Consider the following 25,902-nt stretch of genomic DNA (forward strand, 5'->3'; position numbering starts at 1 on the left):
CAATCTCGCTTTTCAATCTTTTCAAACCCCCTCTGACTGATTCTTATAGTTATCATGCAATATTTATATACCCTGCTAATTATCCCTTTTCAACAGCTTCTTCTGTTCTAGATTCAACTGAAACTTCTACCAAGGCAGGTATTTCATTTAAAATCCCCCGTCCCATTCTCTTTTCCTGTACTCTAAAATCAAGCCCTTGTAGAGGAAGGCAGTCTGTTGCCAACAATCTAAATACCTTCTTGGCCTCATCCCACTTTAGTACCTTTTCTGCTATTTATTTCCAATATCCTAGCTACTTTGCCACGTTTCTCCAGTACATTCCAGCCCCCTCTTGTCTTTTTCCTGTACCCCCTAGTTGATGTCATCCCTGTAGACCAAAATCTCCTTTATCAATTATCTTATTGGCTTACTTCTTAGAATGCTTTCTGCTACTTTATGAATGTAATCTGTGTGGTTGTTATTATTCTCCTTAAGAAGCTGCATCCAAAACCCCACTCTCTATTTCTTGACCTTCCTCCTTGTTTCATCATCATCCATTTCCACTTTGATTATAATCTTCTGCTTGTGTTATGTATATGAGCCTTAACTGTCTAGCTCTAAAATATCCTTTCAAATCAGGTAAACCTAAACCACCTTGTTCTATTGGAAGGATCAACTTATCCCACTTAACTCTTGCCCTGTTTCCATCCCGTATAAATTTTTAACATTCTTTATTAATTATTGTCTACAACTTTTCATTGGGTTGATAAAAGTATGCCTGACCCGTATGAAAGACTAAATGGACTAAAAACATTTTCTCTACTTGTATCTTACTAACCATATCTATAAATAACAGTTTCCAGTTTCTTAATTTTTGTTTTATCTTTTGTTTAGTCTCTTCCCACATATCATTAGCTGCCATAACAGAAGCCTTTTTAATATATACTCTTAAATACTTCATGTTATCATGTTCCCATAAGCATGGGCATTGCTGAAACAATTTGTGTGTGGGTGCATAATTTATGGCCATAGCCTTTTTTAATCTTCATTAATTTTATATCAGGAAAAGGCTTGAAATTGTCTCAGAATGCTCCACAACACTGAGCTGTCCTTTTCTGGATTTATCAGGTACAAAATAATATCACCTGGAAATAAAATCAACGTTCTTGATTACTGTACCAATAATATCCTTGTATTTTGGGTCCCTTACTTTCTTTGTCAATGGCTCTAAATATAAAGCAAATAAGAAAAGAAGAAGAGGACATCCCTACCCAGTTCCTATGTTCAAACACAGCTTATCTGAGATGAATCCTCCTACGTGTATTCTTGCCTACGATCATTCATATAGTCTTATAATAAATATTATTATCAGGGAATGCAAATGCTTCCAATGTCCTACTCATAAAATCCCAACTTACTCTGTCCAGTGCTTTCTCTGCATCAAGACCCACCAACAACAGAGGTATTTTCTTACATTCTTCTTCCCTCTGAGCCATCATTGTTCTATTAATGTTGTCAAATATTTGCCTTACAGCTGCAAAACCACACGGATCCATATCTTTCAATTTTGACAACATCTTTGCCATTCTTTTAGTTAGTATGAACACTTTATAATAATAGTTTAAAATTGAAATGGGTCCATATGAAGTTGGGTCTGAAGGATTTTTGCAATCTTTAGGTAACACAGCCACAACAACTCTCTTCCAAGATGTTGGTGCTTCACCTCCTTTTGAAATACTGTTAAACAAAATCTTCCAAATCTTTATCACTTTCTTACCTCCTAATTTCCAGACTTCCAGAGGAATACTATCTGTTCTTGGTGACTTTCCTGAAGATTGATTATACATCACTATTTTATTTCATCACTTCCTATCTTAACCGGTGGTTGTTGAGCCTTGTCTACCTCTAACCATGGCATAATTAAGTCTTCCATAAATATTTCCATTTGTACTCTTTCTTGATTTTCACATTTCTAAGATTTATACACATTTTCATAAAATGTCCAGAATACCTCCAAAACCTGTACAGGATCTCTAGTTATTTTTCTTGTTACAGGTTCCCTACGTCTGACGACAATCCTTTCAACATTCTGTTGCCTAAGTCATTGTGCTAAAGGTTTTTGTTTGGTTTTGTGTTTTGGCGTTGTTATGAAAATAGTTACTTAACTGCAGTCTTCCTAAACTCATGCATATTATCAAGATAGTTCATTACTTTCTCTTTAGCACTGTGCATTTGCTTCTCTTCTTTTTCTGTGAGATTCCCCTTATACTGCAGTACATTAACCTTTGTCAGCCCCTCTATGTAATTTTTATTACTTCTTAGTCATATCTCTTTCTCTTTTATTTTGACCATATTTTTAAAACTCCATTTTCATTTTTTCCCAGTCACTGGCTGTAACTTCTGAAGATATTTCTGTATTTTATTATAACTCTCAAATTCCATTACCATTTCCACTACTCATTCCTTAAATTCCTCTCTTTTTAAGAGGTAGGTGTAAAATTGCCAATGTCTTATTTTTACTTCATTACCTTGCATTTTTATCTTAGTTTTTTATCGGTGCATGATTAGAAATGCTTATTGATGTGTGTCGAAGCTTTCAATTAAATGCACGTGTTCTTGTGAAATATAGATGCAATGTTGCCCTATCTTGCCTTCATTCTTAACTGTTTGGGTTCAGAACCGATCCTCGGTTCCGACTTGGCCTTATACAAGAGCTTGAGGTCTTCCACTAGCTCATGGCTGTAACCCTATCCCATCATGCCCTAGGAAAGCTCCCTAGATCTCGTTTGCCACTAAACAAGATCGAGTGCTTCCTTTCTGGCTCTGGCTAAGTAAAACTTTTCTTTCTTGTATTTTTTAGATAATTGTAGTTTAAAAATACAGATATTGCTTACTAGTGTTTATTACATACTTTTATACTAAGTTAGTGTCTTTGCTTCTGTTGGTTGTTTGCTCTTGGCTGTTGTTTCTTTCTCTAGGCCTTTTTCCCTACCCTATCCAGGCTAAATTTATATTTTCTAAGCCCATTTTAGTTAGAGGGCTCCCATTTTAGTTTTTACCTTCTACAGGCTCATTTAAGTTAGCTCTGTAAACCTCAGGTATTTTCCCATTTGCCCAGCAAGCTTGTTTAAGTTAGAGGGCTGCCATTGGCCCGTTTAACATAGAGAACCTTTTTATTCCCCTTCCGATATTTTTTCCTTTATCTTAGGCAGACTGTTTTAGCTTAGAGAACTGCTTTTTCTTTGCCTAAATTGCAGTGCTTAGTTATTCTTGTTATGTTCGTTAAAAAAAAAAATCTCTGGTAGTAATTAGCTATTATAGTTGTTATTATTGATAGCCATAATGTCTAAAGAACCTAAGGAAACTAAACTGCCTGGGTTCAAGAAATGTGAAAAGTGTAATAAAAAAATGTTGTTGACTGATGGTCACACTGTGTATACTGCCTTGGAGCAGTCCATTTACAGGAATCATATGCCATCTGCCATTCTTTCAGCCATATAGTTTTGCTAGAGAGAAAAAATAAGTTGATTTTGAGAGGTTTGCTGAAGATTCCCTTCACTGAGGCAATTGAGGAAGGTCAGGGTACTCAAAATTGTCAAAATCCCCATCTTCCAGATCAGAGAAGTCGGGAAAAAGGTCATCCTCTTCCAGTGCTCATTTGGAGCCATCAAAAAAATTGTCTAAAGTGTCATCCTTGGACCTGAAGACTGTTGGGCCTGAAAAATCTACTATCTTGGCTCCTTCTGTGGTTTTGGTGCTGATGAAGTTTCACCTATGGAGCCGTTTTTCCTACTTTGAGATCCCCTTTGCTTCAGTCTGCTAGATCTCTTATTCCCTCCTCTCGATTCTCCAGGAGCCTCTCTGATGATGATGTGGATCGTGTGGTGAAGAGGCCATTTAGGACACTGGTGCTGGCCAAACTGTTGTTAGCTCCAACCCAGAGGGATTTGGAACCGACCAAGACTACCCCTTTACCATCGATTCCTCCTCCAGTCCGATCTGGGGCCTCAGAGCCAGAGTGTCTGGAACTGATTGTAGTGAAACTGTCAGAACCGAGACCTATATCAGGATCTTCAGGCCCGACTACCACTCCGACATCCTCGGTTCCATCTGAACTCAGGGTGTCTAAGAACCGATGCTCTCTGGTCCGGTCTGGGGAGGAGAGTCGGATCAGACAGTTGTTGGATCTGAACTTGCCTCTTGGGGCTTTGGCACAGGTGAGCTTGGCTCCTACATTGGCCGTGGAGCCAACTCCCTTGGTTCCAGGGATGCCTTCTGGCTCTTTGGAGCTGGAGGTTTCCTCGGATCAGGGGTGAGGGGCTTTTGAGGTGATGAGGAGAGTGCTGTCTCCACAGGCAGCTTTACTCTCGGTCCAGTCATTCTTCCCCCAAAGGCACTGGTGTCTGTCTTGGCACCACTGCATCCATAGAGATGTGGAGACCCTAGGCCTCAATGGGTGAATTTCTCTCTTATGAAACCTCTCCAGAATAACCTTCTGAAGAGGTCCCTCATAAGAGACTATGTAAGATGAAGCATTTAGACTCCCCAGAGGAGTCCATCACATCCAATACAGACCTTGATGAGTCAGAAGGGTCCCCACGGTTGCTCTCTGAGGATGTCTCCTTCGCAGACATCCTGGAAATACTTAAGCAGAGTGGCAGCTGGAAGCCCATCAATCCTTCTGAGGAGGAGTCTGTATACCTGAAAACTTTTCGGTCTCACCCTTCTGGAGCTTGGGTGTCTCTGTCTTTTGATAAACTGATGAACCTTGTTTGTCGAAAGGCATGGGAGTCTCCAGACTCAGTGGAGCCTGTTTTCTGGAGGCCAAATAAATTCATAACATCCCCCACAGATAAGAGTTTTCTTACAAAAGGTGTCCCAGTAGATGCTATGGTGGTAGTGGCAGCCACCAAAAAGGAACTTTCAGAGACATCCTCATCTGTCCATCCACCAAACAATGAGTCTCATACAATGGACAGATATTGAAAGTGCACCTTTTCTTCAGCGACATTTGCACTCAGGTCACTGAATTATCTCACCCACTTTACCAAACTTCAGAGAGATCTCTTGAAAGAGCTAGGAGATACTCTCCAAGGTTCAGTAGCTGAAGGAGTATCAGAGAAGGTTTCTTCTCAGCTCTCCACCTTAAACTCAGTGGTCAACGTCTCCATGAGACTCATCTCTTATGCAGCAGATGGAGTGAGTAGGGCAGCAGGTTCAGGAATTTCCCTAAGGAGACATTCCCTAATGCACTTGTGTGACTTTGCGGAGCCCTTTAAATCTTTTTTTGTTAATGCCCCTTTTGATGGCTCGTCATTGTTGAGGCCAAAAGTCAAAGACACACTAACCATGTGTGAGCAAGAAGGAAAAACTCTCTCTGCCATAGGAGTCCGTTTTTCCCTACCTTCTAGACCTTACCCAAAAGGCCAAAAAGGAGGAAAAATGTGGTTCCAAAAATCCCAGAGAACTTTTCGGGACACACATGGTGATTCTTCTCTCAGGGGCAGAGGGGGAAGCAGTAATGGAAGACACCGAACATGCAGCAGAAGGGGTCTGCAGAATCAGGGCAACAGGGAATCATTCCATGATAAGACCTTTCAGTGCTCCTGAAAGGGGGCCCATCTGTCCATCTCTGGAGGCAGTCAGGGGTCACTTATCTTTGTACCAAGAAGCCTAGCTGAAAATAACAAAAGACAAGTGGGTACAAAGCATCATATCCAGAGGCTACTCTATTCTTTTTTCCTTCCCCGTCCCAAACATAAAGACCATCCCGGTTGTTCCATCCAGTCAAAGGGAACAGACAACTCTAGAAATACAAAAGTTGCTAGAATAAAGAGTCATCCAAACAGTCCCTGCAGATCAAATAGGATCTGGAACTTACTCAAGGTGCTTTTTAGTTCCAAAGAAAACAGGGGACTGGTGACCCTTCCTGGATCTCAGCAGATTAAACAAATCAGTAAGAAAAGCAAAGTTATGGATTGTAACACTGCAGTCAGTGCTCCCTTTTCTGGGAAAAGATGATTGGATGTGTTCTATAGACCTCATGGATGCGTACTACCAAATAATGGACAGGCAATCCAGGAGTCATTTGCAATTTTGGCTGGGAGCCAGTCACTACCAGTTTCGAGCTCTGCCCTTTGGTCTCGCTACAGCCCCCAGAGTGGTCACCAAGTGTATGGCAGTAGTCACGGCTCACTTCAGATGCCTAGGATTCTGAGTGTTTCCATATCTAGATGACTGGCTCCTAACCATCACCACTGAGCATCTACTAACAAAAGAGACAGACACCACCTTGCAGCTCTTCCCTCATTTAGGAATCACTATAAATTATGAAAAATCTGCCTTGTTGCCATCTCATAGTATCATTTTTATAGGAGCAGCTCTAGATATAATAAAAATTATGGCAAAACTTCCCCCAGAAAAGTTCAAGTTCTATGACATCAGGTCATAAAACTACTTTCCAAGAGCAAGGTACATGCAAGAATAGTCCTAAAAGTCTTGTGGACCATGGCAGCAGCAATAAACCTGGTTCCATTAACACACCTGCATATGAGAATTCTGCAGTGGTTACTGTTCACTCAGTGGTCTATGCAGGAAGTATCCATGTCCTACCAAATTATGATAACAGAATCTTGCAAGAAAGACCTTTGTTGGTGGCTTCACTCCATTCATGTGAAATTAGGTCAACCCTTTGTTCTTCCACAGCCTTTAGCCACAGGTGACCAGGGATGCTTCCCAGAAAGGGTGTGGGGGCATTATCTGGGAAGGACAGTCCAAGGCACTTGGCAGGATCATGAGGCCCTTTTGCACATCAATGTCCTAGAGATGAGGGTGGTGCTTCTAGCGTTGCAAGCATTTCAAGACTCTCTTCTACTAAGAACTATCGCAATACAGACAGACAACATGTCGGTTGTGTGGTACATAAATAAACAAGGAGGGACCAGGTCTTACCCCATTTGCTGGGAGGCCCTCAGAGTATAGCAGTGGGTGACCTTCTCCCAACGTTTTCTGATAGCAATGCACATCCTGGGGAAATCCAACAAGATAGCAGACAAACTCAACAGAGCGATTTTGATGCCTCACAAGTGCTCCATAAAACAAGAAGTAGTGGAGATGATTTTCTGCAAATGGGGCCATCCTTGCTGTGACCTTTTTGTCACATCCATGAATGCCAAATGCAGCAGCTATCGCACCCTTATCCCCCCTCTGGGGGAGTCACCAAGGGATGCACTTGTTCACGATTGGCCCTTGGGTCTCCTCTATGCCTTTCTCCCCTTTCTGTTGATACCCAAAGTTCTTCAGAAAGCCAAATCCTTGGGAAGGAATTTGATACTCATCTCCCCTTACTGGCCTCGTCAGATCTGGTTCCCCTTCCTTTGGCCTCATCTTCAGCAGGAGCCATGGATTCTGGACCCAGTTATGGACCTTCTGATTTATGCACCAGGGATGTTCCACCCCTTCCTTCAGTCCCTCAAACTGACAGCTTGGCGGCTCCAATTCCAAACATAGCCAGGCTCCCTAACCTCTCCCCATCAGTCAAACATATTTTGATCTCGTCTCATAAGGCTTCAACGAGGAAGTTATATGCCAGCAAATGGAAGAGATTTTCTTCTTTGACCTTGAATAACCACATCGATCCTTTCTCTGCCTCTATACCTTCCATTCTTGAGTTCTTGGCAAAGCTATTTAATGAGGGTGCAGCTGCAGCTACTATTCGAGTTCAGTCAGCAGTGATACTTAACTTCCACATAGATGAATTAGGGCCAAATGTTATGTCTTACAGACTTTGCAAGGCTTTTCTTAAGGGAACTATTTTATTAAGACCACTCATTAAACCCCTCCAGCACCATGGGACATAAACTTTATTTTATCCTTTTTGATTTTTCTCCCTTTTGAACCTGCATCATCCTGTGATCTAAAGTTTCTAAATTGGAAGACAATCCTTTTGATAGCCATCACTTCTACTAGAAGAGTCTCAGAGCTACAGGCATTGTCAATAAAGCCCCCCTACATGCTTTTTCACAAGGACAAAGTATCCCTATGAACAAACCCATCCTTTCTACCCAAAGTTTGCTCAGAATCTAATTTGAACCAATCCATAGGCCTACCATTTTTTTCCCCAACTATGGCAGCAAGGCAGAATATATGCTGCACCAACTAGCCTTAATTCTTACATCTCATTCTCCTTCCCCCTACCTCTGGCTTCTGGAGGACAGAGGGGCTACAACTGGAAATAAAGGTTCCCCGACCTTCTTCATTGTTCTATAAGTTTTGATAATTATTGGTATCTAGTATTATATCACCAAACAAGATCTGGGGAGCTTTCCTTGGGCATGATGGGATAGAGTTACAGCCACAAGCTAGTGGAAGACCTCGAGCTTTTGTATAAGGCTGAGTCAGCACCGTGGCCAACTAGTTAAGAATTGAAGGCGAGATGGACAACACACATGGAATGTTATGGTGAGTACATAACTTCATTTTTCTATCTAGTCTAGCCCAGTTATTGTACCTTGGAGAATAATATGTAAATTCTGTCTGAGTTCCTACTACTGAATTCACATCTCCCATACTAATACTTTCATAAATGTCTCCAGAAATCTACCTTGTTTTGTTATAGTGTCCCTTCTAGGTCTTCCTGATACATCCTCACTATTTTGGGTCTATATTATATATTCAAAGTTTCAAAACTTCGAACCTCCTATGTTTGACAACATATGAGAAAAGTTCGAAACATGGAAAATATAATAAAAAATTAAAAAAAAACTTACCTCAACGCTCTGAGCAGGGGGCCAAGCTCCCCTGCACCCCTCACACCCCTGCTACTTAAATATACCAACTCTGAGATTGCACTTCAATGCAAAAAGGGGAAATTTTCCAATTCTTTGCTGTATGGAGCTGTTGCTTTTCACCTTCAAACTTTTTAAAGTACGATCATATGGTGTTGACCATATGACATTCGAACTTTAAAAAGTTTGAATAATTAATAGGGACCCACTATTTCAAATCATATTCCAGTCTCCACCTGTAAATAATAATTCCTGCTGAAAGCTGATTATTTCTCCCAAAATTTTCTTACGCTCCTTAATAGTAGTTTGTGGTGGAATATAAACACACACCATTGTAATCCTCCTCCCTTGCTAATAGCACCTTACTACCACACATCTACCATGTTTGTCTTTTTTTCCTCATCTACCACAATTGGGACCCCTCTAACAGTTTGTATAATCATTCCCCTTTTCCTGTGTCCCTGATATTCTGCTGACTATCTATTCTGAAATCCCCTCTGTCAAATTCAAATGCTCATTTATTTCCAAATGTGTTTCCTGCAGCATTGCTATTTGCATTCTTTTCTTTCTATTCATACTTGTAAAGCCATTCACTTTCCAGGATAATATGGACAGCAAATCCATCATGGTTAAAAGCTACTCCCCACCTAATATATATGACAGTTTTTTTTAATGTGTACTTCCTGCTTTTGTGTTACATGCATATTCTAATGTTTGGTAAGCTGATCTTTTGTACATTCATTCCTTCTCATCTCCATTTGAATCTATGTTACATTTTCAAGCCTATTTGTTTTAATGAAAACCTTTAAACAAAAAATTAATTACAAAACACCCCATCCCTATTAACTTGGAACAAACACACAAAACTATGTACATCTTCAAAACATGAAGTTCAACACCCCAGAAGGGAACAATTGCCCCAAATTGACAGCTGTACCAACAGGCATTATATAACCTAAAATGAAGGTTACCAGTGTTAAAGCACATCCTACAGCCTGTGCTCCCACTTACACTGATTGCTATCTGTTCTTTTCTTATCTCTGTTCTCTTCCCAGATATGAAAGACAGCTTGTCTGCTTTCAGAAATCATTAACTTTTAGCTGAAAGATAACGTGCACTGTCTGTTTTGAATAAAACTAAACTGTACAATTTTCTGATAACGGCATTAAATTATTAAAGCTGCTAGGGAAGTTGTTACCTCTTACTCACTTCCCATAATTTCAACTTCCTTTTTCACTGAACTGGTTGTCATTGTTCATAAGTTCATAGGTGTGTACTAGGCTAATGGCCCTGGAGCCTTTACAAACCTAGCCCATAGAAGTGCCCTGGCATCGTGCCACCCGACATCAGTTCCCAGTGCCTCTATCAAATAGAGCCACTAGAGTGATCCCTGGGGTGAACTTTCTATTTCCCATGCACTCATCAAGATTTGTCTTGAAGAGGGCCAGTGAAGTGGTCTGCTTGACAAGTATATTTAAATTTTGCATTTATCTCAGTGAGAAATACTCAGAATTCTCAATATTAACTGTTTGCACTTTTCAACAACTTGTCCCCATGGAAGTGTACTCAAAATGAATCTTTGTAAACTTCACTCAGAAAAGAATGCACAGCTGTCTTCAACTGCAGATGTCTTAACTCCCTGAGCATTTGCCAGTGGAAAACAAACAATCTAACATCTATGCAGTTGTAGGAAGCTCAGTATTTTTATGACTTTCATCTTTTTGTCTCATTTTCAAAACCTACATGGTTACAAAACACTTGTTTACAGCTTAAGCCAAATTTAGTAATCTAGACCTTCACCTTTGTGAAATAAAAAGAGAATATATCCTAATTCTACACATAATATAATCAGTGCACTTTTACACCCCACCCCAACCCCAAAATCATGGCATATGAACATTAAACTTGGTTTTGTCCAGCCTTTTCTCTCTTGTTATACTGTAAAACCGATATTTCTTACAACTAAAAAAAGGACTTGTTGACTTTAATATCTTTAACACATACAACAGTCACTAAAAAGACCACCCATTTATTTAAAATACATCTGACTACACACTACAGAAAACCGTTTTACTGTATATAACATACATATAGTTTATATACATATAGTTTATATCGTGAAATGTTTTATATGAATATAGTTAGTTTTCCCCCTTTTAGTGTCCTTCTAAACATTAATGATATAAAGTGGGGTATATGCTTTACAGTTCACCCACAAGTTTAAGAAAGTCAGGAAAATTCCAATGTTTTTCATCTACGTTTTCTTGCAAAGCCATATTTTACAGATGTGATAAGATGCTTTATAGTCTTTCATTTATTCACTAATGTCTGAGCTGTTAGTTTTCTTTCTGTTCATCTAAATCTCCCAGCACCAGGCTCTGGTTCAAGTCCAATGTACTGCTGATTCTTTAAGTCAACCCTTACACATTTTTCTGTCTCTCAAGCATTTTCCTTTGGAACATTGGTTCATAGGTAGGTACTAGGCTATCAGTCCTGGGGCATATAGAAGCCTAGCCAAAAAGGTTCCCTGGCTTTCATCACCCAAGAAAACTATTTTCCTGTGCCCCTGTCAAGCAGTGTCATGGAAGTGATCCCCAGGGTGAATTTTTCTATTTCCCATCCAGTCATCAAGATTTTTGTTAAAGAGGGCCAATGAGGAGCTTTCCTTGACATGACTGGGTAGTTTGTTCCAGAGTATGGGAAGTCTCTGGGATAGAAATCTATCTCTCCAGCATGTTCTGTTTATTGCAGTGTCAAGGTTTAGGTCCCTGAAGTGTGTGGTACAGAGATATTGGGATTTCTTTAAGTGTAGCATGTCCAACAGCTCTGGTTTTGACATAGCTTTGTATGTAGGCAGAGGCCGCCTCTGAGTAGGCTATATGCAATGGAGTAGAGCTGGAGTTTTTTGAGACGGTCTGCATATGGCATCTATTTGAGGCTGGTAATCCACTTAGTGAGGTATTTCTGTGGCCTTTCCAATTGTTGTAGGTGTCTTGTGAGATACATGCCAAACAGGGCATTGTACTCTATAATGGGTATGATGAGGGATGAGTAGAGAGGAACAATGACCTCCTTTTTTCTAGAGGAGAACCCTTTTGTAATGAGGTGTGTCACGTAGAAGGATTTCCAGACTACTGTAGCAATGTGGTTATCAAAGGAGACTACTGTCCACCTGTGTCCCGAGGTCTCTTATCACACATTTGGTGTTTAGTGAGCTACAGCCCATGTGGTAGTTCATGGGTACTGAGTTTTTCCCAAAGGGGATGACAATGCACTTCTTGGCATTCAGCTTGAGGCCATGACTTTGACACCAAGCATCTGTATCTGTGAGGCCCTTTTGTAGAATGTCTACATCATTAGGTGATTCTATTATGGCTCCCAGTTTGGAAAAGTTTTCTCTGGCAAGGTCTCTCTATGAACCTTACCCACAGAAGATTGAAAAGCAGAGTCCCTTTCTGCTTGCTGACTCACTTTTTTTTGGGTAAACTTTATTTTCTCCTTAGCCAGTTCTGCATCAAAAATGACTGATTCTCCAAGGGAAAAAAACATTGAAGACAGCTAGCTACAGCAGCTTGAATCTCGCACCTGCCTCTTGACATTCTGTGATTGATGGAATAAATTTGCTTCACTTTTGCCTGGTGTACAGTGAATAAACATTTTCTACAAACACTCTCCTGTTTCCAATTTGTAATACTTTGCCCTTCTGCTACAATGTTGTCAGTATCAACTGTTTCTGCTGGTATGTTTGTATCTTTGTTAATATAAATTTTAGCTGCTTTCTCATGGACAGATTTGGAGCATACACTTGATGTGCCCTTTCAGTTAACCAATTTTGCTGTGTATGTATACCTTTTCTAGTTGATTTTCTTTCAGGTTTTCCAAATTTCTTCTTTGCTGGCATCCAGGCAGTCTATTTATTAGTCAGCAACTGAATTTTACCTAAAAAAAAAAAAAAAACATTTTCAATGGCACTTCTTTTTCTCAGTTTCTGTTTTCACACTGGGAGAGATGGAGTTATTCTGTTGATCAGTGTGCAGCCATGTTAAAAGTTGGTTTTGGTTGGTCTTGGTGCAGACTGTGTCACTTGTGCTGCTAGTGTGCCTGTATGGTTGCACTCTAATAGTCACCTTCCTCACTTTGTGACCTCTTTGCTTCTCCATCACATCCAGTAAATCTACATCAATGCTTTTTGTCAGCTGCTTGTCTGCTGTGTGCTATCTCTGCCTAGAAGAAGCTCAAGTTGTTTTCTTTGGACTTCTACTCTTTAGATGCCCTGCATTTCATACTTACCTATTCCATTCTTCAAAACCATTACACTTTTCAGTATTTTCCATATTTTTACATTTACTCTGAACTATTCATACTTAGACAGACTTGGATATACTTGAACATGTATGGAAACTTCTTAATTTTACAACTTTGTCTCAGTTGTTTGCATGTTTTGTCACCTGTATTTTGACTGTTACTGCTGCTATTTGCATAATTTTTATACCTGTTACATTGCATTGGCTGTTTAACTTTTCTTTTTAGTGTGGGTAATAAACCGCCTAAACAAACAATTCCATTGAACTGATTTTCAGTTTTGTCAATGTGAAGATTTATACTGAGTGTAGAAGCCCTACTTATTTTTTTTCTGCAGGACTATTGTCCTGTGTTTCCTGGGACTTCCCCATCTCACTAGACCTGACCCACACTTGTTCTTTAAGACTGCTATCCTGATTTGCTGCTGGATATTCCTAACAGCTTTGTTCCTTATATTGCCCTGCATTTCTTGTTCTTTATCACATTGGACCTGACCAGCATTCGATTTTGTCATTACTTTGCTGCCATTATTATCATTACTTGATAATTGTGATCTTACTGAATCATTGAGGTATTCTGTTCTATTTTATATTGCATTATTAGCATCAGTGCTGATTAACTTTTAATGACTAAACTGCTTATTTCTAGTTGGTGCAAAGCATATATATATATATATATATATATATATATATATATATATATATATATATATAGCTATATTACTTTGCAGATAATATCGACTTTTACTTTATGATTCCACTTTAGTCTATCTTCTCCTTATCCTTTAGTCATGTGCTATCTCCTTACCTGCTTACCTTTTCTTTCCAGTATATGCCAAGTGCTCTTCTTTTCTTCTGTTGGTATACGTGCTGCCTGCATTGACATTTGTTCTCTTTACTTTTCTTTTCTTGCTTTATTATTCATTTTTATATTAGTCAATATTTTTCATTTTCTTCTTTATTATATTTTCTTAAAGGAGTGCTTATTGCCTATACAGTTTTTAACATCTGTATGTTAGGGGCCCTGTTACAAAATATTGCAATATTCACCTGTGAGTTCATTGAATAGTATATTTTTACACTTCTTCATTAGCTCTTTCTAATCTGTTATCTGCATTCTGTATTTGCATTGCTATTTGTATTTTATATGCTTATTTGAACTCACTGGCTCTGGTCTTGGCCAAATTTTCTCAACTCTGCTGCTGTTAAGTTGGATTTAATTTGAGTGGAATTTACATTCATCTTTAATTTCTAGTTTTCATCTTACTTTCTGTCTTGCCCTCCTTCGTTCTTATGTTCTGCTTGTCATTCTGTCTGCTTCTATATCCTTTGTACTGTTTTTGTTTGTCATCTTTCTTTTTTCCTTTGATTGAAAGAACAACAAACAGGATTTCTGCAGTACTTTGTAACCATACAGCCTCCCCCAATATCAAAAGCGTCTTGCTAGTGTTGCGTTCCCCCACCCCCGGGTGTTTCCCACTGTACTGCATATCACTCCAGCATACTGCCCTTGAAAGAACAACCAAACAGGATTTCTGCAGTGCTTTGTAACCATACAGCCTCCCTCCAACATTAACACAGTGTATGTAACTCAACTGTTGTATTTTTTCTACTCTTTTTGCCAAAGTCATCTTAGTTAAGTGCTCAGCCACACGTTCGCTAGCAGCCTACTGCGGTCTACATTCCTCTCTTTAATTACTGATCTTCTTCTCACTGCCTTGACCATTTCTGGTATATCCTAGCAGTCATTTACACTTTCACCACTAGGCGCCAGTGTTCACCCATTCCACATTCCTAAACCTAACCTACACCAGCCCTATTCTGTGTTAATACTTCACTCCAGTGAATTCTCTTCCTACTGACACTTTTAGCTCTACTTTTCTGTATTTGGCCCAGCATTTCATGCCTATTTCCCCTTACCTCTGAGCTTGCTCTCTAGCTCCATACCATTCCTTCAATTCATTGATTGTTTTTGGTAAGTCACCTTCCTTCTCCTCAGCTGTACCCACTCCGTTCACCTTATGGGCTCACTCCACTCCCCTGCCCCCAATTCCCATCCTCCCCCAGTACCTCTACGTTTATAGCCATAAAACCACTCCCATCTCCATACAGTCCAATCAATTCTCCCCACCCAGCTCCATATCACACTCATCCACCCCTCCCCTTCCTGCTAACCCCAGCCTCCAACTCTCCTCAGCTTCTACCCTCATTTGGACTAGCCCGTTCTACTCTAAATTCTACTATATATCCTCCCATAGCTTCAAATACTGATTAACCATTATGCTTCTAAAACCTTCCTCCTTTATAACCTTAGCACTTCTTCTTGTCTCCCTATCCTGCCTTAACCTTCTCACAAGTCCCCTTAATGCAAATTACTCTCCCCTTTTTAATAAACCTGTCCATACCACATATATGACAAGCACTCCACAACCTTCAAATCCCCCTACCATTACTTCTTCAATAACTGCTCCTTTTCCCTTACAAACTTATCTCTGTCCACAGCTACTCCTCTCCATTCCCAATCAACCCTATCTCAACACACTACCTGCCTCTCAAACTGGACACTAAGCACTCTAAATACCTCTTTTCCCACATCCATCAACTTAATACCATCCTTCTCTCTGATGACATTCACCCTAAACCTGGCCCCTCTCAGCAGTCAAATTCACCCCTACTTACCCCCCCCCAACCAGTAAATCCCTTCTTTTCACTACATTGAAAGTTCAAAGTTTATATAACAAAATTCGTAACTTCCATGCCTGGCTTCACCATAATCACCCAGACATCTTGTCCATCTCTGAAACATGGCTAAAACCCCACATTAAAGACTCCAAAATCACCCCCTCCAAACTATCATATCATTAGAAAAGACAGGACCCATAAGAAAGGTGGTGGAGTAGCTCTTCTCTACTCTTCCTCCCTTTCAGTTACTACCTATACTAAACCCATTCCCCAATTCGCCAATGCCAAACTAACATTGGCCCTACTTCAGATGAATAGACATAAACATATATGCATAGCTGCTCTTTACATTCCTCCTGGAGACAATATCCCCATTCTTGAAGATATTGTCTTCTGGTTCTCCTCTAACATTAGCAATAAGACCATAATCCTTGGTGACATAAATATTAACTGGACCACCATTCAATCTCCTACAAACTCCCTAATCCTAAACAACTTCTCACAACTAATCAACTCTACTACCAGGCCTTCCAAGGACTACTCCTCTGGTAGTACCCTTGACTGGATTCTGGTTTCTCAACCCATTACATTTCTGATAGTGGTACCCTCAATGACTTTCTTAGTGATCATCTCCCCTCTTTCGCTCATCGCCTTCCCTCCTCCTTACAACTATCTCATACTTACATCTATGCACGCTCTCTATAAAAACTTCAACCCTGATACCTTCTCTAACTCTCTAAAATACATAAACTGGAGCCCTCTAAAAAGCCTCTCCCTAGATAATGCTGTTACCTACTTTAATACAACATTCTTAAACCTATTAAATAGCTTTGCTCCCTCCAAAACCAAAAGAATTAAAAGTAACACTGTCCCATGGTTAACCAAAGAAATTACAGCTGTCCTGCGCATCCGACACAAAACCTGAAACACTACCAGAAATATAAAACTTCCACCACCCTGAATGAATATAAACTACTTTGCAACAAAGTTAAAAAAGTTATTGTATCCAACTGTAAATCCTATGTCTCCACACTTCAAAATAACTGCAAGACTAACTCTAAAAAATTCTGGAAGGATATCACCACCCTCCTCAATCCCAGCAAAAAAGACAACCCCTGCTCTGATCCAAATGATTCCAACCCGGCCTTAGTCACCCAATTTAATTGTTTCTTTATTGATTCCATAGCCACACTAACAACAACCTCCCCCCACAAAGCTTCATCTTCACCTTCTCTTCCTGCCCAAACACTACCACTTTCGAATCCCCTCCCTTCTCCATCAAAACCATCCCTATTTCTACCATAAAAAACTCCTTCTGAAATTGAAACTATGCTCTAACATCCCTGATGACCTTCCTTCCTATTTCCTAAAAATAGCAGCTGATGCCATCACTTTCCCCATATCATTCTAATAAATTGATCAATCCAAGAAGGCTATGTACCCCAACTCTGAAAAAAAGGCCTTTATCATTCCTCTTCATAAAGGGGGCAACAACAACAATATTACTAATTTCCGGCCTATCGCCATCTTATCCCCAATCTCAAAAGTTCTAGAAAAATGCATTCACCTTTTACCCTACCTAATAGATAACTACCTGCTTACCCCCACACAACATGGATTTAGACCTGGCCACAGTACTACCACTGCTCTCCTCTCCTTCCTTGAAACCATCAATAAAGCTCGTGACTCCAGCTGTCTAGTGTCTACCCTCCTTTCGGACTTAACCAAGGCCTTCGATATCATCTCTCATAACCTTCTCCTATCCAAAGTCTCTAATCTTAATCTATCCTTTTCTTCTATCAACTGGTTTACTAGTTGCCTCTCCAACAGGCAACAAGCTGTCAGATGGAAAAAAGCCACCTCCTCCTTCCTTAGTACTCCTACAGGTGTTCCCTAGGGTTCCATATTAGGTCCCCTACTGTTCAATATTTTCATAAATGACTTCCACCAGAGCATCCCTAATGCTAAACTTATCCAATACGCAGATGACTCTGTGATCATCTGTTCTGCCACCTCCACTCTCTTAAAATTAACCCAAGATGCCTTCTCTTCTACCGAGCACTGGATGTTAGAAAGTCACCTAGCACTCAATGTGTCAAAACAAAACTCATGATATTTACTCCTTCAAAAAACACCACTCTAGACAAGAACTCATTCTCCATTACCAGCCAAAACAATACCTCTCTCAAGGTAGTATCCCAGGCAAAACTTCTAGGTGTCCTCATTGACAAACAATTTAAGTTTCATACTCATCTACAAGGTAATGTCAAGAAAACCCACCAGAAACTTGGTATGCTTTACCGCCACAACCGCTACCTCACTCCCTCTACTACATTTGTCCTCTCTCTACCACATACCTCATTCCTTCCCTCTTACATGGTGCCCCACATCTTGCTAACCTTCAGTCTTCTCTAAAGAGAAAACTCTTCCTGTTATAACAACATTTCTAAGTTTGCTACCGGCTACAAATCCTCCAACCACCACTGTAACACCCTACACAAACTAAATTGGTTAGAACTGGCCCAATCATCTTACCTATATTCAACTCATTCATACACACAAACTTATCTTCAGTCCTTCTCTCTGCCCCTCCCTTGCCTCCTCTCTCAAAATGCATCTACCCAATAGACTCTTAAGATCCAATAACCAGAGTCTAATTGAACTGCACAAGCCTGCCTGCCCACCAGGCAAAGATCTGCTATCCTTTTCTCTAGCATGCCTTTGGAACTCCCTGCCACCTCTTATTCATACCTCACATAACCATTCTACCTTTAAGACCTTGCTTCACTTCCATCTCACATCCATCTGGGAATGTTCCTGCTCTCACCCCACATAACTCCCCTCTGCATTATACCCCGTTTGCTCACTCTCCCTACACTGCTTCTTAACCACCTTTCTCTCCACCATTTACTTTTACACTACTACTTCTTACTATTCCCTTTACTTTTACACTACTACTTCTTACTATTCCCTTTACTTTTACACTACTACTTCTTACTATTCCCTTTACTTTTACACTACTACTTCTTACTATTCTCTTTACTTTTACACCACTACTTCTTACTATTCCCTTTACTTTTACACTACTGCTTCTTACTATTCCCTTTACTTTTACACTACTGCTTCTTACTATTCCCTTTACTTTTACCTACTGCTTCTTACTATTCCTTTTACTTTTACACTATTACTTCTTACTATTCATTTTACTTTTACACTACTGCTTCTTACTATTCCTTTTACTTTTACACGACTACTTCTTACTATTCCCTTTACTTTTCCACTACTACTTCTTACTATTCCCTTTACTTTTATGCTACTACTTCTTACTATTCCCTTTACTTTTACACTACTACTTCTTACTTTCCCTTTACTTTTATACTACTGCTTCTTACTATTCCCTTTACTTTTACACTACTACTTCATACTATTCCCTTTACTTTTACACTACTACTTCTTACTATTCCCTTTACTTTTACACTACTACTTCTTACTATTCCTTTTACTTTTACACTACTACTTTTTACTATTCCCTTTACTTTTACACTACTACTTCTTACTATTCCCTTTACTTTTACATTACTACTTCTTACTATTCCCTTTACTTTTACACTACTACTTCTTACTATTCCCTTTACTTTTACACTACTACTTCTTACTGTTCCTTTTACTTTTACACTACTACTTTTTTACTATTCCCTTTACTTTTACACTACTACTTCTTACTATTCCCTTTACTTTTACGCTATTACTTCTTACTATTCCATTTACTTTTACACTACTACTTCTTACTATTCCCTTTACTTTTACACTACTACTTCTTACTATTCCCTTTACTTTTACACTACTGCTTCTTACTATTCCCTCTTTTCTTACTTCGACACTTAACTCCTCTTGTCCCCCTACCCTACTGTAACTCTGATATGACACCTATGTGAAGCTCTTTTGCCTCTACTGTTATATTTCCATTGTGTAAACAAACGGATTGGTGAATATTTACTAATGTTTTTTAAGTTTTCTTTTTTTAATTTCTTTTGTAAACTGTAATTTTAGACTATGTTCTTCAACTATATTACTGTATTATTTAATGTTAATGATTGGTTTGCATTGTAAAATGTTTTTATGAAGCTTTTCTCCCCTGGACTCCATTGAAAATGGACTCTTCTCAACCCATGGACTATCCCGTCAAACAAACTGTAAATAATAATAAAATAATAATTAATCAGTTTGTGGTTGTTGTGATTTTTTTGCTACTTTTATTATACTCTTGCTTCCTTTTCACACTTCCCTGCTTAATTATCTCTGAACTCCCCCTCTCCCAACATTTGCTAGTTCCTACTTTTCATATTTGTCGCTGTTTGCATATTTTACACCAATGTAGAGGTGGCCAGTGGAAACTGGCTGTCAGGATTGCTCCTGGCTGCTGTGAAGGGAGGAGTATAAAATAAAGAAAAAATATCAGTTTTCATATTTTTAAATATAGTCCCATTTCAAGATGGATTTCTGATTGTTTTATTCTGCTTCTGATGATTTATTTCCTGTCAGCATGAAAATGTCAATTTGGCAAGTCCAGAAAGTTATTTAATGGAATTCAAAACTTGTGCCTAATATGGAAAGGTACAATGAGTCAGTAGATCTTAACAAAATTAATGCTGTAGTGTCCATTTGAACTGCTCAGTAGCTATATTTTAGTTGTTATAATAATGCTGCAATTCATCAAAAATGGTATAAATAACTCAAGTTTTTTTGGTTTGGAAAGACAGGACTTTGATTTCCTAGTCTATGTAAGTGTGCTCTCAGCAGTAAATCAGATTATTATTATATGCTGAATTGTGTTGAGTGAATGTCATCTTGTACCATGATAGTTTTGGTGCTGTGAAGTCCCAGATTTTGTTTGTGTGCTGGAGTACCAGAAATTGTCACTGGCCCAATGTGACAGGTTTTCTGTCTGGCAAGTTTCTGTTGTGTCACTACATAATTTTGGTTTTCTCACGTTCATCACAGTTTGTAGCCCCTACAAGTAATCTTTGCCAACAACCATGTCATTGGATACAGTTGTATGTGAGCAGGTAAATTGTATGAGAGTGGGGAAATTTTATGTAAGAAATAGCTAATCAGTTAAAATAATAATGCAAGTTATTTTGATTGTATGAGTATGGGTTTTAATCACAAAATAACAAGGACAGAGTATCCTTGTCAGAGGGAAAGAGTATCCTTCTTATGTGAGAGAGCAGGTTTTAATCAAAATAAAATGACTAAGGAACAGAGAGGATTTGTTATTAGTGCAAGAGTGGGTTTATAATCATAGTCGCATATATATCCCTTTAATATGAGAGTGAGATTTTATCATGGACACCAGTGCAGGTGTTTTAAAAACGATGGGGGTATGGGACCCCAGCCAGGCATATGTTTAGTAAGTGTGGTAGAGACAGCTGTAATTATTTGGTAGAATGTTCTGAGCTCACTAAAATGGTAGCATTTTACAACTTTCAGAAAAAGGGAATTTTGATAAGAAAATTTTAGATAATCTTAGAAATAAACTGAAACAGAAAGGGAATAAAGTACTGGCCTCTTGTTGGTCAGCTTTAAATGACTGGCAAGAAAAAACAGAAATAAGGAAAATGAATCTGTAATTAAAAGCTTGAAATACAATTCAGCTAAATTAAAGTCACAGCTGCAGGCAGCTTGAATCACAGTAAATTAATTACAAAAATGTTCAGTTGAAAAACCACATTCCTGGGATATTCAATTCATCCTTTAAGGCAGTTAGAAGAGTTAGCAGTTACACAGCCAGAATCTCCAGATGACAACTGACCTCTGATCCCTTCTGTCCATCCTCCACCTTATGATCAACCTGCTTCTAATGCAGTTGATAGTTCTTCCTGTCTGAGGAGGCAGGTGAAGGCAAAGCTTGCCAAAACACTTACTACTTTCCCATACACAGCACAAGTTACTTCCAGTAATTCTTCTCATCCTCATAGGTCAGTTTATAATACTAGAATTAGACAACAGCCACAACTGCCATCTACCACAATACCATCAGATCAGATGTTAACAAGAATAGCCAATAAAGGGAAGTAGTTATATCATAAGCACAAAGCATCTAGGAAAACTAAACCAATTTACTAATAAAAGTGCTCCACCAAAAACTAGTACCCTAAAGAAGATTAAACAATTGGTTTCACAGTTTCCAATAGTTACTGACAGAGAAGAATATCAGTGGACCCCACTTCCAAACAAAACACAGAGGAAGAAACATAATCTGATTCTTCCACTGATATTGACATACCAAATTCACAAATGCAGTCCTTGAGAGAGGTACCTAATCCTGCATCTACTTGGGATAGGGAGGCTGGACCAGCTGTAAGAGTAATACACCTATGGACTGCAGTAGATTTCCAAACTATTGTAAATGTTCTCCCTATTCAAACACATTCCATTAAATATGCCAGAATACTACAAAGACATGTACAATTACAAAATCCAACTACTGAAAACCTGAGAACACTACTGAAAGCCTCAACACCCTCCCACCTGACATTTTCAGACAAATGTGGGAAAAATCCAGTATAGGTGATAATATTCCAAAGCACACAGGTGATGGATTTCTTGCTGCTAGAGGTAACTTATTAAAAGCTATTACTACAGCATGCCCTCAAACATCACATTGGGCAAAAAATTAAAGCCATTGTCCAAAAAGAAAATGAATTTATCTTCACACGTTTGCAATGCATGACAGATGTGTTCAAAGCCTTTACTGGACATCCAGAACCTATGGAAGGAGCGTCTGCCAGCAGGCTGTTGGCTGCATTTGTTGAAAGCTTATCACCTCCTATTAAAGAGCTAATTAAAAAGGTTTGTTTAAACTGTCCATGTTTAGGCAATCATGAAATTGTTAACTAAGCACAATGTGTACCAAACAGTATACTCAGAAAAGAAAATAAACAAAAGAAAAACATAGTTGACATTCATCTCCAACAGTGTGAAACTGAATCATAGGGACAGGGAAATAGAAGGGATTGTGGAGAAAGAGGTAGATTTAGATTCTTCCAACTACAATATCAACAAAATTACTACCGCCCATGTCACCACAAGGTGAACTCTGTTTATATCATTGTTTTAATTGTGGTCAGCCTGGACATTGCTGAAATGAATGCCCACTTTATCTACAACAGACAAATTTGTCTCATGTTCAAGTGCGACAGCAAGCAGTAAGGCATCTTGGCACCCACCAGCATGCCAGCAAACTTATTAGGATAGCCTTGAGCAGGAACCATATCTACTTCCCTAGGTACCGGTTGACCAAGAAGGTCCTTTTGTTGACATTACAATGCATAACTCATCTCTCCCTTTTCTTGGCAACTCAGAAGCAACCGGATCTATGATTACCTCAGCAAATACTGGACATCTCCCACTTTCCACCAAAACTGTTTATGGAGTGAGAGTGTCCAAAGTTTCTTTAGACCATCCAAAAACAAAACCTGTTCCTATTTAAATCAGCGCACTAAAACAGCAACACACTTTTACTGCCCATTTATTTTTTTATGTGGAGATTTATTGTGCAAATTGAGATATATACTGTTTATTGTATGCTAGATGGTGTTTTTCTTGACATTCCAAATGAACCTTTAGGATTGTATTTAACTAATATCTGTGCAAATGAGGATAACCTTTTTGCTGTTTTACATCAAAACAAACTACAGACACTGCTGACTTGCAGAGATTAGAAGTTATCCCTCCACATCTCTGAAATACCTATGAAAATGAGGTAGGGCTCATAAAAGATGTAGAACCTGTGCAGATAAACTTGAAACCTTGTGAGCACCTGCCCCATGGTAGTTCGCATCTATATTACCCAATCAAACATTTAGGTTAGCGAATACCTAAACGTCAATCTGGTAATATTGAAAGATTAAAATAGCAAATGGTCGGTTTAACGTAGGGAATGAATGCCCTAGGCCGCAAAAAAAAATGTAAACCAAAATGAAATGGAGGGCTTCACCCCCCCATGCCCCCCCTAACTACATACACCAACTCCGAGATCGCTGTACAGTAGGGAAAGGGGCAAAATCCCTATAACGGGGCCAAGGGAATTCTTTCCCTGCGTTAAATCGTCTGTTCGCGGTTTTTTGCTTTTGCTATTACCAGATCAACGTTTAGGTATTCGTTGACCTAAACATTCAATCAGGTAATAGGAACCCTGGTAGTTTAATACCCTTTGTTGGCTTTAGCAGAGAAAAGAATCCAACCTGTCATTTCTGTCTTTACTGCAATAAGATATAATAGTCATGGCCGAAATACATTTAACACTCCTATTTTACCAGTCAAGAAACCAGGAAAAACGATAAAAAAAAAAATTTATGAGCAGTTAACATGGTAGTTAATATCAACTTTTCCTGTAGTTCCTAACCCTGCATTGATAATAAGTTCTGTCTCATCAAATGCTACTACCTTCTCAGTGATATATATCACTTCTGCCTTTTTCTGTATTCCTAAACACCCAGATAGCTGGTATCTGTTTGCATCTGTATAGAGAGGGCAACAGTACATTTCAACTAGATTACCACAAGGGTATGTTGAATCACTTACTTGTTTCTGTAGGGAAGTGAAGAAGCAATTAGACAAGACTGAATTTCCACGTGGTTCTACAATAATTTAGTACATGGATGATTTACTTTTAGCTTCCAAATCTCCTCATGACTGCAAACCGGATACTATCTTTTTTTACGCAAACTAGCAGAATTAGGATTTATCGTTCATAAGGACAAACTGCAGTTATGGAAATATCAAGTTCAATACATAGGGCATCTTATTTCAGAGGGTTCTAGACATATTTTCCCTTTACATATTGCTGCAAGACAAGCTGTACCACATCCCACTACATTAAAACAGTTACAAACTTTCCTGGGACTGGTAAATTGTTGTTGACAATTTATGTCTAATTTTGCAGAAGTAGCAAAAACATTTAGAATTGCCAAACAAAAGATATTCCTGAACCTTTAGCCTGTCAAGACTGCCAATAATAAGCTTTTATTGAATTAAATCCCTACTTTCAGGTTCTCCTGCACTTGGATTAGCAGACTATTCAAAAAATGTTTTCTTGTTTTGTTGAGAAAGAAATAACGTAGCTTTAAGATTACTAGAGCAATGTAGAAATTAGGTTTTTCAACTTGTTGCTTATTTTAGTACAAATCTTGATCCTATAGCAGCCCTCCCTCACTCTGTTAGGGCAGTGGCTGTGACAATGCACTTGTTAGAATTGGCAGCTGCTACCTCTCTACTGTACAGATTTTCGCAGAATGTCCGGATTTTTGGCTCATATTTTTAGTCTGTTCCTCATAACAACTTTGTTTTTGACAAATCATTGGGATGATTTAAGGATTAAAATCAATAAATAATGGCAATCATTTGAGTTTCAGACTTCAAATCCTTCAGAAAATGTATGATAACACAAATCCTGTTATTAGTAACTTTCTAAGTTTATAAGAGTAATATTTAAAATGTGTCCCTATTTTTGGGCCTTTGTCCCCCCCATTTTGTCAGGCTTTGTCCAAATTTCTTGTAGTAAGAGGTTGAGAGGTATATTCTCAGTCATGAGACCTATGCAGCAGTTCCACATTCTGTAGAGATTTTTCTATTAAAGACTAAGACCCAATATTTATCTGTAGCACAGTTGTTTAAATATGAATTATCTTTATGTAATAACCCTTCTTTGTAGACTGTTCTGTGTACAGCTCTTAAGCCTGCTTCTTTGATTCCTGCAGGGGATGATGGAGAACTTTGTAATTATCCAAAAACGAATATCTCTTATTATTTAATGATTGGCTCATGCTTGTCTTTGTTGCTCACTGAAAGGTTATGTTTTACTGTAGGGTCATTCGTTCAGTGTTCTGAACTTATTTGTTCATTGCATAGTCCTTATTATTCAATGACTGACTGCTGCTTGTTCCTGCTGTTCACTAATAGGTTATGTTCCACTGCAGCATCATTTGATCATTGTTAGTTTTTATTATTTAATAATTGGCTTCTGCCTCTTTTGTCTCATTGATAGATTATGTTTTTACTAAGGATCATTCATTCAGTGTTTTGTATTTATTTGCTCATTGCTCAGTTTTTATTATTCAGTGATTGGCTGTTGTTCACTGATAGCTTTGCAG

Source organism: Protopterus annectens, chromosome 7.part0 (assembly GCF_019279795.1).
Source record: "Protopterus annectens isolate FY-2018-M chromosome 7.part0, PAN1.0, whole genome shotgun sequence".
NCBI classification, from domain to species: Eukaryota; Metazoa; Chordata; order Ceratodontiformes; family Protopteridae; genus Protopterus; species Protopterus annectens.